Genomic DNA, 16,177 nt, shown 5'->3' on the forward strand with positions numbered 1-16,177 from the left:
AAAAAATGTTGCAACCTTTTACCGAACAGCAGGCGTAAGTATACAGCGGGAACATTAAACATAATCTACTTAAAACGAGCTTTATAAGCAGCCACGCTGCAGCTGCGTTCGATCACTGGAGAAAAGGTTAAATCAAGCTGTTACGGTCGCATCAGCAACGCCGCCTCCAAAGGACAGCACGCGATCGCAGAATAAGCGGAGAGGAGTCCACAAGTGGCTCGACGCACATCTTGCACTTCGCAGAGGAAGAGAGAGAGAGGTATAAACAGTCTGATGAAGTCGGGGCCCCTCGCGGGAGGCAGGGGGTTGTGACGAAGGGCTCAAGTTAGAAAACGCGGGAGGGATGCGGAGAGGGAGGGAGGGAGGTCTACGTCTGAGACAACTTAGCGAAGACGCGAGGACATTATTCATCCTCAGGCGACCGACCGACCAGGATGCCGGGATCAGTTCGGCGAACCCGCCGCGCGCTGATGTCAGCCGCTCTTCACGCCATAGCCCCATGGCGGCGGCGTCGTGGGTGTGTGACGGGCAGGCGGAAGTATTGCAGGGCGTGCAATCTCGCCTGCCACCACCACAAACTAAGACGGCGGCGGCGGCGGTGCAGATAAGAGCGGGCCGTGGATGTAGGCGCGCAAAACACGCGGCGCGCTCGGGCGCTGTTGAGCGAGTTCTACATATCAGTGTTTACAAAACGCGAACCGATTGAGCGAGTTTCCACTCACGGGGCGTTCTCGGAAGCGGTCACAATTTCCTTCCGCAACACACGCTCACAAGCATGCGCCGACTTCTAATAAGACGTCAGTTAAATTCACAAGGGGTGATCACTGTCGGAGTGATCAAGATGACGTTGATGGTCGTCGGCCGAACGAAGAGCGCCAAGCTCCTTCGTCCGCTCGTCCGGCGACACGTAGCAAGTTGAAGAACTCTTGAATATAAAGGCAGTTTATTCAAAACAGGGCCAAAGACGTACAGGGCAGATGAAGAAAGGCGGTTAAAACGATGACAGACCAGAGACGGCCGAGACCCGGCGCGCTCTCCCCATTTCGCGCCAAAACGTCCCCTTAAATCAGTTTTCCCAGGTTTTTGGGGCCCCTCCTACATATCAATCACCGTCCAGCTTCTGGTGGCCAATCCGATGATTTTAGACCAACTCAAATGGGCCAATGGCGTGTCGGGGCTAACGAAGTTGTTTTTATTTTCCCGCACCACGCGTTTACTCGAAACCGTCGAGCGTTTGAATACATGGCTACAGCCCCGAGGACCGACACTAAAAAACACTTAACGAACAATAACAACTCGGAGCGGGAGCCACCCGTGAGGTCCGAGAGGCAACAGCGGTCCCCATCTCGTCTCTGTTTCTGGGATATCTCCGCGCGGCGGCGCATCTTTGAAGGGCCATAAAACGCTTCAACTCTCAGAAACCGAAGGGCTGTTGTCTCCGTCGAGTCGCACACTTCGACACAAAAGACTCAGCGCTCCGGCGATGGCCTTTCTTTCACCGCGGGGTGTCCCGCAGGACGCACACAACAGAGGGGGACCAAGTCAGCGAGCAAGGGGAGGCGGGGACCGGAGCGGCCAGCAAGCTGCTAGGCGCCGGAGGCTCCTAACCTAACAACATCGGTTTACGCGCACAGTGAAAGGGGCGGCTCAATGCAAAAAAGAAAATAATAATAAATCTATCAAAGCTGAACACCTGCGCGAGCTTCTGCGTCTTATTACATCCTTACAACAAAATCTTACACACCGTCGCATTGTCCTGAATGTTTATTATTTATGAATTTGTAGGCCGCATCCTATGTAATATCCGCCAATGGATGAGGGGAATTTTTTTTTTTTTTTTTTCCCTACTTGCTCGGAGCTGCAGCCGCCTTCCGGGCCTTAGAGCGTGTCTGAAAGGTGCCCTGATCCGTTCTGACCATTCCAGGTGCGCTGGCTTCTTACGCGGTCGGCGGTCTCTCTTTCTCATTCCTGTCTTTCGCACGCACACGATGCTTTGAGCATCCGTCTCACATGCGGGAGGTGCTGGACTCGATCCCAAGTGCCACTGGGTGCCCACTCACGATACAACAGGTTCGAGATTTCCCCTACCTGATGTCCGCCTAATCTGTACTCAGTTTCACAGGGTGTTTTAGCACTATACGAAAGGTAAGGGCGACCTAGGCCGAATAAGGATGAGGCGCGCATGATTGCGCGCGGCCACCCATTCTTAGACAGTGGTCGATAGGCACGCAGAAGCATAACTTTGTAATGCGCTCATCCTAATTGGCCAAGGTCGCCCTCACCTTTAGTAGTGCTGAAAACGGCATGTGAAACACAGTTATGGATTGCAATACCGGTAAAGGAAAGAGCCGTTGGAATCACCTTGTGTAGACGAAAATACCTGTTGCCAAGGCACTCATTGGCCAAGGTTGCCCCTTGTGCAAAAAAAACAAAAAAAGTCATTACTTTTCTTCTCAAAGAGCGCTATGCCGATAACGGGGCAAAACAAATAGAATACATCAAAATACGGGAATGAAACAAAGCGATTGTGAAAGAGGAGGAAAGATGCAGGGAGCGCCTCATTGAACTGCAACGCGATCGAAGGATCCGGCGCGTGGGCAATGCTCGCTGAACAACTGTATGAAATGCTGGCGTACTTTCGCAGTTTCCACTACCTCTGTAATTAATGTCTCCAGTTGCACACAAAACAGCGAACGTACAGGGTTAATCACAATAAGCAGGAACACGGTTCCGCGCGGCTGCGCACATGTGGACGCCCAAGCCAGTAGCAAACCTATCCATGCAAGGTGGCCACTCTGCATTGATTCGTGACCGGTCTAGATGCAGTGGCGCGCCGCAGGTGCGTGATCAAGCGGCGTCTCGTCCCCGCTAAGCGTGGTGCACTCCGTGCAAACAAAAGGTGGTCTTGACAGCTACCTAAGGCGTGCCATCAAGCAAAAAATATATATTGTTACGAGGTTTATTCACACGTCGGATGTTAGATGCGATGGATGTTAGCACACCCACAGCGGACAGACCCAGCTTCTTCTGTCTCTCCCGGCACATATCTTCCTCCAATACAGGACCGCGGGAAGCAAGTGGCGATATATATAAAGAGGTGGGGGGCGGAAGGGGGGTGTCCGAGGATGCAATGGGCTAATCCTATATTACAACAAATGAGAAGCAAGAATGCCCACTTTCGTGAGGCAATAACGATTTGCAAGATGAAAAAAGTATAGAAAATATACGAAATCTTTTTCAGCAAACACAGCGCCCGCAGAAGCGGCAGTACTGCAGGAGCACACAAACAAACAAACAAAAAAACGTGCTGCCATGGTGAGTCGACACATAAATATCGGGTGCCTTGCACGGCTTCGGTTTCGGTGACCGCGTTATACAGACATGTAGTATCGCTACTCTCTCCCAACGAAACGCAATGCTTCCCTGGCGGCGGGGTTGCACACTGCCGCCCACAGGGCACTTGAAGGCAGCGCCGATAACGAGAACGACCTAAAGAGTTCCAGTGACTTTCGAAAAAAACAGCCTGACGCCGCTGCAGGCGAGTAGTGGGCTCGATAAAGCTGCGGCGGGCGCACCCGTTCGCCCCGTCACCGCACATATCCGCTCTCACCAAAGACCGGAAGAAAAACACCACCGAGGGAAGTATATATATATACGATTAATGACACGAGCTATAATTCTTTTAAGGCGAAAACCTTTAATGGCTTGCACTGTGGGCGTTCGTTCGGGCACACTATAACTGTCAATCATCCTGACTAAACCGCGCCGGGCACGAGAGAAACGTATCTTAGTTCTCCTTGTCTAGCGTCATGTCGTACCTTGAAATTAATGATGACATCATCAGTGGTGCAGTATGGCATACCTTGAACTTAATTGATGACGTCCTCAGTGGTGCAGTATATCCTACCTTGAAAATAATTATGACATCATCATGGCCTAGTGTGTCGTACGTTGGCACTTAAGAGTGCCCCATCGAATTTGTTTTGTTGTCAATTTCTGGGGCTATATTAAGACCGAAGTCGAGTGGAGCCTTAATACGTCGTCGAGACCAAACGCGCTGGACGCAGTTTCCCGTCGGGCTCTGCTGAAGGCAGACGGCCCAGGCGATCGGCCAAGGGAAAAGAAACTAAGGGTGATCACTAGTAATAAGGGTGACCTAGGTCAATGAGGGTGGTGCGCACTGCATGGCTGCGCCCGTAATCTTCTGTACCGTCGTCAGCAATAGGCGCGTAGGAACACAAGTCATGCAATGCGTGCTATCCTTATTGGCCCAGATCGCTCTTACCTTTCGTAGTGGCGCAAACAGCTTGTGAAATATAGGGTCTAGGCGGCCGCCATGCTTTCAGCGAAACTCTAAGTATAGTAGTAGTAGTATTAAGAGGTCTCTTACGTTACGCGCTGCACGCACACGCACACACACACACAAATCGAAAAACAGACCGTTAGAAGATTTAGAGTCACTGTTGTTATTTCATTATTTGTTTGTTTCCCAATGTCCACAGTGAAGAGCGTGACGCTGTCGGACAGGGGCGCTGCGAGAATGACCTCTCTCCGTTCCACAGTTTCGTGCAGAAAGGAACATAAGTAAAAATACGAAGAAGGCACAGCCGGCGTCAATTCCAGATCCACGAAGCATCTCGGACCCTCGGTTTCTGGCTACGACGCAGCGCCTTGGCTGCCATGAGCTGCGGCTCATCCGCTGGCCATTGACAGTGAGTGACTTCAGACCAGGCACTCTAGTCTATGCTGCGCACCCTTAGGGTAATAAGGGTTCGAAATCTGTGCCTCGCGCATAAATCGAAGACGCTCTACTACTACATCACCTATGTCTAAATCCCATGTTAACCGGTATACCATCGCTAATTGGTGACGATGACGCCTCGTTCCCTTGCGACAAGGTTCTAGAGTGCTATGCACGGGGGGCGATTTCAAAGTGATACCTGGCGAATGCCACTGTAAACGGACTCTTGCGCTGAGCAGAAACTTCAGCCTATGTTTCGCGGACTTTCACTACCTGCGCGATCGCCTCCAGAAAAGCGAGACTGAGCGCAGACCACGAAATAACTAACACCGTGCCCGGTTAGCTCGCACTACGGTCAGACACAAGAGCCGCCGATGACGACGTTATCCAGCCCCAACACTGGTCAAAACACCAGCCTGTACATCAAGAACACCGATACTGCCGCCTACAAATCGTTCCACAGGCTAGCAAACAGCTCCCTAAAAGTCCCAGTAGGACTCGGCCCATTACGCCCCCGCCAGCCGCATTGCGTACGATTTGTCGCCAAAATATCCCGCACCGCCAAGGTGGCACACGGGGTGCGGCCCGGCGCTGTCGGAGGGCCAAATATAGCAAGGATGCAGGCAGGCAGAACCAGTAGGTCGTGGGCAGAACGGTATCGAGCGTAGCGCGCGCACACCCCGCGAGCAGTCAGCGACGTGTGTCTCCGCACTGCTGCCGCCGCGCGACTCCGAGCGATGCGATGTCCTTGACCCTCACACGGGAGGGAGGCGGTAGCCCAGTTATATATATAGTATACACACACATATACAGGGTGCAGTGCGTGAGTTTGCTCTGCGCGGACTCCTAGTGCATCCAGCAGAGACGTGTGTGTGTGAGCGTCGGGGTGTGCGGGTGGCGCTCCCTTCTCGGTGACAGACGGGCTCGCAGGGCCCCGCGTCGGGGTGCGCGCGGCCGCAGACAGACTGCGAGCTCGCGGAACAGTGCAAGCGTGCGCCGGTATGCGGGCGACGCTCGAAGCTCTGTCGAGGGATCGCCCCCGCTTTCATATCGGTGCCAAAATGAGTTGGGAGTGTGTTTCCATCTCCGCGCAGCCGTCGCGAATGAACCCCGAAATATGTGGGAACCGCGCACCGAGGCAGCCGATCCAGTATACTGCAATGGTCGATCAATCACTTTCTATTACGGTGTCCAGCAACAGCTGCGGAACGCTGCTACGAATGAAATGTCTAAAGGAAATGAAAATTCGAACAAAATAGACATATAAGAAGGAGACGATCGGTGGGCTCGCCAGTGTATGGTTCGGGACTGATTCCGATCTAGGATTCTTTGACGCGCACGAAAACAAAATACGTAACATCCTTGTCATTTATTTCTTCCTTTTGTTTTTCGTTCAAACGCAACAGCAATGAAAGGCAACTCATACTCAAAAGCAATAATTGCAACCCTCCACCAGGTAAAACGGCGAGAAAATAAGGCCTTGAACAAGAACAAACACTGAAGACAAACTCTATAAATCGCCTACCAGAAATGAGAGAAATCAATCACGGAGGAAAGTATGAAGCCCGCGCAAATATTAGCAAGAGGCAGTTTAACACCACACAATTATTCCTTGTATAGGGGAGAGCGAGGTTAGGGATGAAGTCACAGGCGGGGTTATAAGCTTGCGATTATTGAACCGGCAACTGCTCCAAAATATCGACACAGAATTGTATTAAGACGAGGATTTATGGCAAATATATGAGGCCATGCAGTCGGACCAAACTCAATATCGAAGCGGCAAATGTCACTCAACCATCAATGGTGTCCACCGGTTCTCATGACCTCGCGGGTAATTTCGTGATCCGCGACTAATCCCCTGTTTAACCATAGCAGTCCCCCTGCGATGTCGCACTACTAGGTGCAAAGGCATTTGCACCTGGTAAAAAGAAAAGTCTGTCGCGGCAGAAGATTACCGTCAAAGCACTTGCAGCATCACCGTTTTCGTCAACTGTGCGCACCGCCAACAATGACATCCCATGTCTTTCGATTTATTCCAGCGAATTCGTTCGTGTTCGACTATGAGACGTCAGGCAAATGCAAATCCGAATAGGAACACATTGCATCAGTGCAAGCCATGTTGAGAGAGAGAGAGAGAGAGAGAAAGCGGCAGTAACAGTCGGACTGCTTAGAAATCGCTTGGAGAACGAACTAGGTATACTAGTGCGAGATTAGGTTAGGAATAGGCCAAAACAGCGCAATCAGAAAAAAGGAGAAGCTGATCGCACAAAGACGTTAACAAGACTCCAAAAATTCGATTTTTTTTTTTTTTTTTTTTTTTTTTGCCTATCTAAACCGCATTTTGGCAGGCCTCGGTAAAACCGCACGCACGGGCTATCGAACCAGCCATCATTCGCAAAGACAGAAGCGCAAGCGACGGCTTTCCGCCGCCAGCCTCAGTATACGAGGGTGTCAAGGACTGACTTTATCGGCATCCGCGAGCTATCGCGACAAGGGGCGGAACCCGTCGTAATTGGTTAGCGGGCGCCCAGACCGAGCTCGTTAGGCCCCGAGCCGCTTCCTGCTATTGCCACATCGTGGGACAACCGGCACGCACACTCGAGCGGAGCCAGGATAACAACTTAATTCAGTTAACGATGCGATGCGTCTTGCTCCGCAAAGACCGCGCACATAGACTGCTGTACGGGCGCCGTTCAAAAGCGACGGGTTTCGTTTTGAAGTCATATACGCTGACCCTCCCAACTACAACCACATACGTCACTTACGTATAACACAGACCTGACTAGCATCCAACTGTGAACTAAGAACCCTGTTACCCACTCACCTCGACCGCGCACATATCGTCGCTCCGGTTACAGTTCCGGCGCATTCGACGTAGTTTTAAGGAGTACGCGCTCTATAAGTCACACGGCGAAATTCCCAAACCATGATATATCCATTAAAATTCAATAACTTATTCGCGTTACCCATACCCACTAAATAATGCTAAAGTGCTAAGGGCCACGTGAAAAAATTGCCAGTGGCTTAACTTAGTTAAGCCATGGTAATTGCGAAAGCAATAGCCATGGATACGCCTAGGTTCAGCTGGTGGTGTAGCTGGTTGTGGTACTTGTGGCTATGCTTATGGTTATGCAGTGATTCACTCTGGCCACGGCATATGGTTCAACTATTGTTTATTGCGGGGTGCTGCCTGGTTATTCTATGTATAGCTAGTAGCGAAGCAAGGAGTACCGTGGCTGCAACGATATACTTGGTTGTGGGTGAGGTTAAGGTAGAATGTACAACTGCCGCGCCGGCACCGGCTGCAACGGCATTCTTTACGCCAGCAGAAATGAAAGCATCCCTGGAGACTGCGTTGGTTCCACCTGCCGCTAGGCCACCGTCGCACCCCCGGCGGTAGCTGCGGCTGCAGCCCCATAATTCTTCTTAGCTTTAGGAGCATGCGGCACAACTGCAGCTCCGCGGTTGGTAGCTACCGCCTCGCGCGCCGACCGCACGAGTTGGGGCCCCTGTTTTTGCGGCAGATGGGATGACGTCACTCCGGCTGTAGCGCTCCTTCACGGAGGGAGCGGGAGTTAAGCCGCGGCTGGTGCTACCGCCTCGCGAGCCGACGGCGCGAGTTGGGGCCCCTGTTTTTGCGCAGCTGTGCTTGGCGGCGCGCCAAAGGTCACGTTAAAGGTCAATGGTAGCTACCGCCTCGCTACGCGAAGGGCTGAAAAATGAAAGTAGTATTGCTTTCGCAACAAATATATATATATATATATATGCATGCATGCTCAGTATTCTCCGTTTTCTTGCTATTTAGACAGGTAACTACGGTCACGCATTTACGGATGCGCTCCACAAGGTAGACTGTCCTTGAAGAGCGCTATCAGTTTGTAAACATTCCCTCGTTCAATTTTACCCGCAACTTGCAATGACTTCGGTGTAAAATGTCGACATTCAACACGCAAGTATGCGCACACCTATTTCTATAAGCGGACGAACATGATCAACGTCCTCCTCCTCGGCCTCCGCAGCATTCCAACTTGCGCTGCACCGACGCCTCATTTCCGTCCTCGCTTCTGGGGAGGTTATAACAGCCCGGTATGCACCTGAGCCGACCCTGTGGATCACTGCTGGCTCCCTCCTCCCTGTTCGTCGATCACTGCCGTTGCTACCGCCTCGTCCCTCGTCTGAAGACGACGCGTCAACAGAAAAGGGGGCAAACCGCCGTAACTGCGCCCCCCCTCTGCCCACAGCATTCTTGAGGGGCGTTGCCACGTGAGTCGAAACTGGCTCGCCGACGCATGCATTTTCGCCCGTTGCATAAGATTAATTCGACCGGGGACTGAAGGCAACCCCCCCCCCCCCCCCACTGCGCATGCTTGCACATACACACACACACTAATTGATGTCATGATGTCATTTAAAGGAAGAATCGTTGACAGCAAATCGATCACTAAAAGCAACTGCCAAGCGAATTCGCCCTTCAGCCCCTGCTTTTTAAAAGATAAAGCAAAGAAAGCAGGGATGGCGGAGTTTTGCAATGTTTCAATTGCACAGAGTGTGCTTTGTACTCTCCAGCCTACATATAAACAAAAAATGCACAATTGCCAAGCCGCCTTTTAAGCTGAGAATTATAATGATTACAATGCATAACGCGCGAATATTTAAAAAAAAATAAATAGCCATTTATTCAGCACTAGACGGCCAGTCTTATTTTTTAATTAATCTCAGTTTCGTCCTAAGATGACATCATGTTAACTTTTTACGTTCTAGTTGCATAAACATGACGCGAGGCGCGCTGCACCAGGCGAGACTAGACGAAACCTCGAAAAAGGACAGCGCGGTAGCCGCGTCAAATCAGACACCGCGAAAACCGAGACGCGGCCGAGAAAGTAAAGTCCTAAGTCACGCACTACGCATCGATGTCGGACGCGTACAGGACAGGCGCTTCTCGAGTCGGCTCCGCTTTCCAGCTGCCGGCATTCGGCCGATGAAGCGCGCTTCTCTCCGCCGCCGCCTCGGCCAAGCCAGACAAGCGGCGAAAGTTGCGCTGCGGCCAACTAGCGAGGGGAGACGAGTGGGGGGCGCGTCCCGCCGGCGCACGGCATTTCCGGAAGTAGGCGAGAGGAAAGCGGCAAAGTCCGTCTTGGGACGTGGACAGCGAGAGACAAAGGGCGGAGGGAGGCAGGCAAAGACAAAGGGGATGAGAAAGCAAAGCGCCAAAAAGAAACGGAGAGCGCCGAGCAGCGAAGAGCGGATGACGGAATGCGCATTTCCACAATGGGAGCAGTCGACCGTTAAGATGATCGTTCTTCTTTCAGCTGTTTACACGTCTCTGTCAGACGTGCGGGAATGCTAACTACCACTCAAAGAATAGCTAGTTAAGCGGTAGTTAAGTGTTCTGCGGCTCAAAGAAATAATGAAGTTAGCGAAAGCAGCAAGGAGGTCGAGCTTCCAGCTGTGAGTCTGCGTGCCAGAAAGGATTATGGGTAGGAGAAATGACCGGTTTCTTTCAAACTTTTGCGACCGTAACTTGAAGAAAATCAAAGGTGGGCACTTGGCGCCGGATAGCGAAATTGATGAAGGCCGGAAGCACATAAACAAAGCTAGGGAAAAGGGAAGAGAACCAGAAAAAGAGAGAGAAAAGGAAAATAAAAAAAAAGGTGAAAACAGAAACAAGAGGCAGCAGGGAAGGAAGAGAGCTCGGGCGACGGAAGAAACGCGCCGAGGGGACAAGTGTGGAGAAGGCCGTTGATCGAGTGGTCGAGGCGGGCAGACAGGCAGCAGGCCACGGTTCACGTGGTCGCAAGGGAGCGCTCCCCGCTACAGACCCGCAGCCCGGAAGAGAAAATATATACGACCGCGGGCGTACCAGAGTAGGCACAGATGAAGAAAGCACCCGATACGCAAGAAAAAAATAAAAAGTAGGGGGGGGGGGGGGGGGGGGGACAAGAAATGCTCCGCCCTCCCCTTGGTCGCGACCCGGGGAGCACTCCGAAGACGAGGGACCCCTCCCAGCGGGCCTCTTGGCGACGGAGACAGGAAAGCGGTGACTGGGGCGGGCAGCAGCACAGCCGATAAGCTTTCGCCCCCACTCGCGTGTAAAGTCGGGCCGCCGCCGCCACTGGCGTATCGACGGTGTTTAATGAGGCGTCTCACGACCAGACCTGGCCGAATTAGTGCGTGCGTCAGCTTGACGAAGAGTAATTACTGCTGGAATTCACAGCATCGACAAGAAGCCCAGTAGAAGCCCAAAACGTAAGACGTTCGACACGGTGCAGACGTCTGATGAAGCCAAAACTCATGGCTTAGCCATAGATGGCACGCATACACATACGCAGATGTGTGCATGTCAGTTTCGATCTAATGTTGGGAGAGCGGTACCTAGGGGCTATGACAACATATACACGCACTTCGCAGTTCTGTTCGTGCTAACATGTATTATAAGCTGCACATCCCATCAAGCCCGTGTGACGTTTCGTCGCGTGAAAATAACGGTGAAGTTTAGTTTAAAAAGTGGCATGTCGGCTACATGAAAATAATGGCGAAGTTAATAGTTCGTACGTTACGTTGTTTGTGTGCATGTACTACGTATGTGCTTTACGTTTCCTAACTATCCGGCCGAGTTTAGCTCGTTTTCGTTTATTTCTCTCATTCACCACGCCCAAACGTAGCTTAAATCAGCCCGTGTAGCAGCATGCTGGGTTCTGGTGGCCTGGAAACAACTTGTCAGAAACAAAGAACTGAACCGCGTTAAGCGCGTTAGGTAAAACTATTTTTCTCCTAAAATGGATTCGAATAACCCGCCCGCACGACAAAAGCATACAAGTGTGACGAAATGCAAACGGAAACAGTAAAATACTTATGATACAGGAAAATTTTGTGAGCATAGTGGTCATCGACCATAATGAGTATCAAACACTTTATAAGTAGCCTCATGACGCAACACCGTTAGCGATGCTTCACACTAAAAAGCATCGATACAGTCAAAGAACGCTAAAAAAAAATCATGAGACAGCACTGAGAAATTGATCTCGGTCACGTTACGCAACTTCGGACTGGACGCGTCCCGCGACCTGTGCGATACGATCTTAAGCGGCTATCGCATACACGCCGTCATGTGTCATTTCGCGCCGTTATCAACCCGCGCGCCGCCATTGGCTGCGCGACGAATAGGTCACGCGCGTAACTGATCTCCCGCGAAATCTTCAGAAAAGAGAAAGTAGCTCACCTTTCGCTCCTCTGTAGGTGTGCACGCTGCGGAAGCAACTTCACACGGTGTTAGTGATCGGAACAGTGAACGCGGCGGCAACGTCACCAACTGTCACCGAGCAGTGCACTTGCCAGCAATTGCATTCAGCCCGACCAGTAGAAGAGTACCGCTACGCCAGCTGAACTCCGCAGAGCAGCGGCTGCGACACGGCGACTCCACTGCCACTCGCGAACGCACCGTTGACAGCGCGCTGCGACACGACGAAAGCACTCCGCCTAGGAGGCTTGTGTACGGATTCGACGCAGACACAACAGGGCCATGGCCTTCACCAGTGTCATCCGCCAACGCGCGGCGCGAAAGGATCGTCGACACCTCCGGCGCGCTTTCCGGCAGCGTTCACTACACGAAGCGCCTCGAAGCTATCAAAACTGCCGGCGGCGCGCGCGCGCGCGAGCTCGCGAACGGCCGCAGAGCGACGCATGCTGGGAAGTCCCGGGAGAATCCATTCGACGCCGCGGAGGGGAGAACGGCCACCACGCCACGCCGCGCGGACGGTTTCTCCGGTTTCTCTTCATTGGCCGACCGGCCAAAGAAATGCGCGCCGACAAAGGAAAGGCCGTAATACTGTCCCCCGACGTCCTTTGAGAGAAAAAAAGAAAAGAATAAGCATACCCTTTGTTCTCATTCTCTTCTTCCTTTCATGCTTGAAATTGTGCGTCTTATGCGGCGTAAAAGCTGTCGCCGCAACTTGTTCCCTCCCTAGTGTCGTTCCACAGCTATAAAAGAGAACCTCCCCGACAAAGAAGCAAAAAAGTGTGCATATGCGGCGTCTCTGACCCAGGACCGGGGACGACGCAGTCCTGCTCCCCAGTCCCCCCCTGTGTCCTCTGTCAGCCAAAACGACTCGTTGGCCGCTCTACCAGCTCCCGTGCTCTGGCAAAAGTGGCAAATGGTGCAAAGTAAGCACATCTCACGGTTGATGTCCGAGGTGAATGGAATGGAACGCTCGCTGAGCGCGCCTGTCTCCCTTTTTCGCTCAATAATAACAATATGTATTAAAAAAAAAACGGGGGGAATCAAGAGTCATGGCAATGAGTGTAAGTATTTGCTCTTGAACTAATTTCGGCTTTGTTTAGTTGAACCGCCAAAGAACAGGGGAATATATCACGCTATATTTATTCATTATTTTAAAACACAATATGCTCTAGAGCTGCAGCAGGATGAAAACGTACTATCAAAGAAAACACATGCAAAAGTAGATGAAGGCGAAATAACCTTAACTAAAGAGACATTTTGTCTGATGTTCTAACATTCAACATGTGTTTTTGGTTCATAGCATCATGCTTCCTGCCTTTTCATATGTTACGTCAACCGCCTATAATTGAAATTTGCATGTAGATCCTTCGCGAAACTAAAACAAGGAAGCGAGCTTTTGCGACATTTCATTAGTAAGATGTAATCATAAAGACATCATAGGCTTTTTTACAGAAATGAGTCGCAAGCATTAAACAAAACATTACTGTCACCGCCGAAGTTCTGCTGCGCCGATATGAAGAGAAATATACCGCTGACAAATAAATACACCGCTCTTCTTTTCTGCGGCATGACTTATAAGTGATGTCACAGCAATTAGCCCGTTTTCCCTTTTTGTTTTAGATCAGGATATTAAATGAGACAACGTACGCGCCATTCACAGAGAAATTAAGAAGCATTTACGAGCAGAGAGACTCAGCAAATATGCCGTTAGCATAATGAGTCTCTTGGAAGGCGGGAGTAATGAACATTAACGATGGCGAATACAAGACGTTGTGAGCCGCGGTCTGAACCAAGAGTTCCCCTTCTCTTTTTTTCCCTCTGTGCTTGCACATGAGTGAACGAACTGCGATGCTTACATAGGCGAGAGCGAAATTAGCGTGTTTTGGGCACGGGAGGGGGAGGCGCACCTGCAAAAGACGCTTAGCCAGCAATTAGCCTCGCGTTACACGGCTTGCGGTCGTTTTACACGCGGTGAGATAATGAAGACAGAATCTCCCAGGGCGAACCATCTGAACCCCTGGAGATCTTGTCGACCGACAAAAGCAGGAAACAGCCTAAGAGAAAAACGGAAATGAGGACGAAAGAGGGACAGAGAGAGCGAGGGAAAAAAAAAAAAAAAAAAAGAGCTCTAGAAGCAGTGCGTGATAAATGAGCGCTGCGCGAAGCTTTAAACACCGCCGAAGCATTTGTAAGGTTTCCACTTTTTTGTAGTCAGCATTCACGTTGTGAAACCGCCCGCATCCGTCACTGCGTGAAATCTGATTATACCCAGAGCTATATAACAACGGGCTCATTTTCAAAGCATCACATCTTTAGAAGAATCAGTCAGAAAATGTCTTCGATGCCTTCGTCTAAGGCTCCATGTATAATTTCATGCGTTCAAAATTAGGCTTTCGTGATTTTGTTCTTTAAACAAGGAATATGAGTAACACACGAAAGTGTTTTGTTAGTTAGTTTGTTTGTTTTCTTTCTTTCTTTCTTTCTTTCTTTCTTTCTTTCTTTCTTTCTTTCTTTCTTTCTTTCTTTCTTTCTTTCTTTCTTTCTTTCTTTCTTTCCTTCTTTCTTTCTTTCTTTCTTTCTTTCTTTCTTTCTTTCTTTCTTTCTTTCTTTCTTTCCTTCCTTCTTTCTTTCTTTCTTTCTTTCTTTCTTTCTTTTTTCTTTGAGCATAACTTGCGAACAAGGGAAACATGCGGACTGAACTGTAGTCACAAATTCAGCTAATTCAATTTTCCGCGTTTGCAGACCTGCTCATTTCGACAAATTTCTGGCTTATTACACGCCCGTCTTCTGAGACATCCGCAGTCCAGTTTTCAATTCACTCCGAGTTAAGCATTCACGGCACCTCGCCAGTGTGACGCAACGGCTACGTGTGCGTAGTAGTCGCCTGCCAACAGCGTCCGGCAGCTGGTGGGCCTTACCGTTCCCTTTTCACTTCCTTCTTGCGAAATCAAAGAGACGCCAAGAGCAGCAGCTGCCCCTCACCGCACGGAATATATTGGCGCCGATCGTGCACTGCCTTGCATGAGTAAATACGCCAGGTGAACTGCACATGTGGAGCGGTGACACGAGAGAGAGAGGGAGATGAATTTATTCAAAGGGGTTTGTTTGAGGCACAGGGAGGGTGAGGAAGGTATAAATCAGATACGACCCACCAAGGATTGAGGCTTCGCTTGAAAACTCCACAGAGAGTTACGGGTCTCCCTAGCGGACATTCCCGTCCGAATCACGACACCGTCGTGCGGAGAAGCATGTCGCGCATTCCCACCTGGTGTGCCTCTACACAGCCACACGCACCTCAGTGGCGAAGGTGACTGCAAATTGGCGGGGTAGATTGGCAGCCGTCGCCACTTCCCCAACGCGATTATGTCACATGTCATTGCGTAGCCGAATTACTGATGAGAGCATTAGCTACCTTCCCAGCGCAGCCCTTCAGGTTAAGGGGTAGTGAGAGATCGAAGTGTTTTCGGTCGCGTTGCTTCAGGTGCCATGCTCGGAAAGAAACTAAGGAGTTGGGAACGGTGATCATGTCGTTCACAAGACCCTAGACCCACTCGCTTCGTTCGGTTAGCCGCGTAAACTACGTACAAAAAAGCGTATTTCGTGTCCTGTACCGATTGTTTCTCTGCAAAAAGAAAAAAAAAAAAAAAAGAACAGCAACAAGAAAACTGAAAGCCCAACTTTGAACTGCCGGTAGAAGCTATCTCGTTTTTTGAGCGATAATTGGTGAAAGCAAACAAAAAAATGTCATTGTTTTATCTTAAGCTATCAAAAAGAACGTAGAGCTGCTCGTTGAACGATTCACTTGGTCCGAGATATTCTACAGCAGGATGCAGTAAAGTTTCCCGCAGACTACAACAAGTCCTTCAGTCATGATCATCGGGAAGCTACTCCTCAAAATCCAGCCATTCAACCATATATGGTTAACGAATGCAATTATACCAAATTGTATACAACCCAGTACTCTATCACGAAATGATAGGCACAAAACAGTTAACCCACCGTTTCTAGAAAACATAAAAGGGTGCATTTTACTCTTCGAACGAAATTTTCATATTGACCAAAACCACGTATAACCTTCTTGAAGCCAAAGATATATGCATTCTTTTTTTAGCATCGCCAAGTCTCTTTCCCCTCTGTACTGTCCGCTGAGTCAGTGACATAGGGGAAAGTTTGCAACACGCCAGCTTCGACGAAGCAGC

The 16,177-nt window shown here is 50.4% G+C and overlaps 1 protein-coding gene across 1 annotated transcript in view; it reads right to left on the reverse strand.

The window, feature by feature from the left end:
- Positions 1-12,412, reverse strand: part of LOC146186418 (LHFPL tetraspan subfamily member 2a protein) — an 80,682-nt gene extending 68,270 nt beyond the window's left edge. Inside the window, exon 1 of the mRNA XM_084607182.1 lies at positions 11,961-12,412. The gene's annotated coding sequence lies outside the window, so the exon portion shown is untranslated. The remainder of the gene's footprint in view (positions 1-11,960) is intronic.
- Between the last annotated feature and the right edge of the window lie 3,765 nt (positions 12,413-16,177).

Source organism: Amblyomma maculatum, chromosome 6 (genome assembly GCF_055883805.1).
Source record: "Amblyomma maculatum isolate TAMU_Amacu chromosome 6, ASM5588380v1, whole genome shotgun sequence".
Classification (NCBI taxonomy): domain Eukaryota; kingdom Metazoa; phylum Arthropoda; class Arachnida; order Ixodida; family Ixodidae; genus Amblyomma; species Amblyomma maculatum.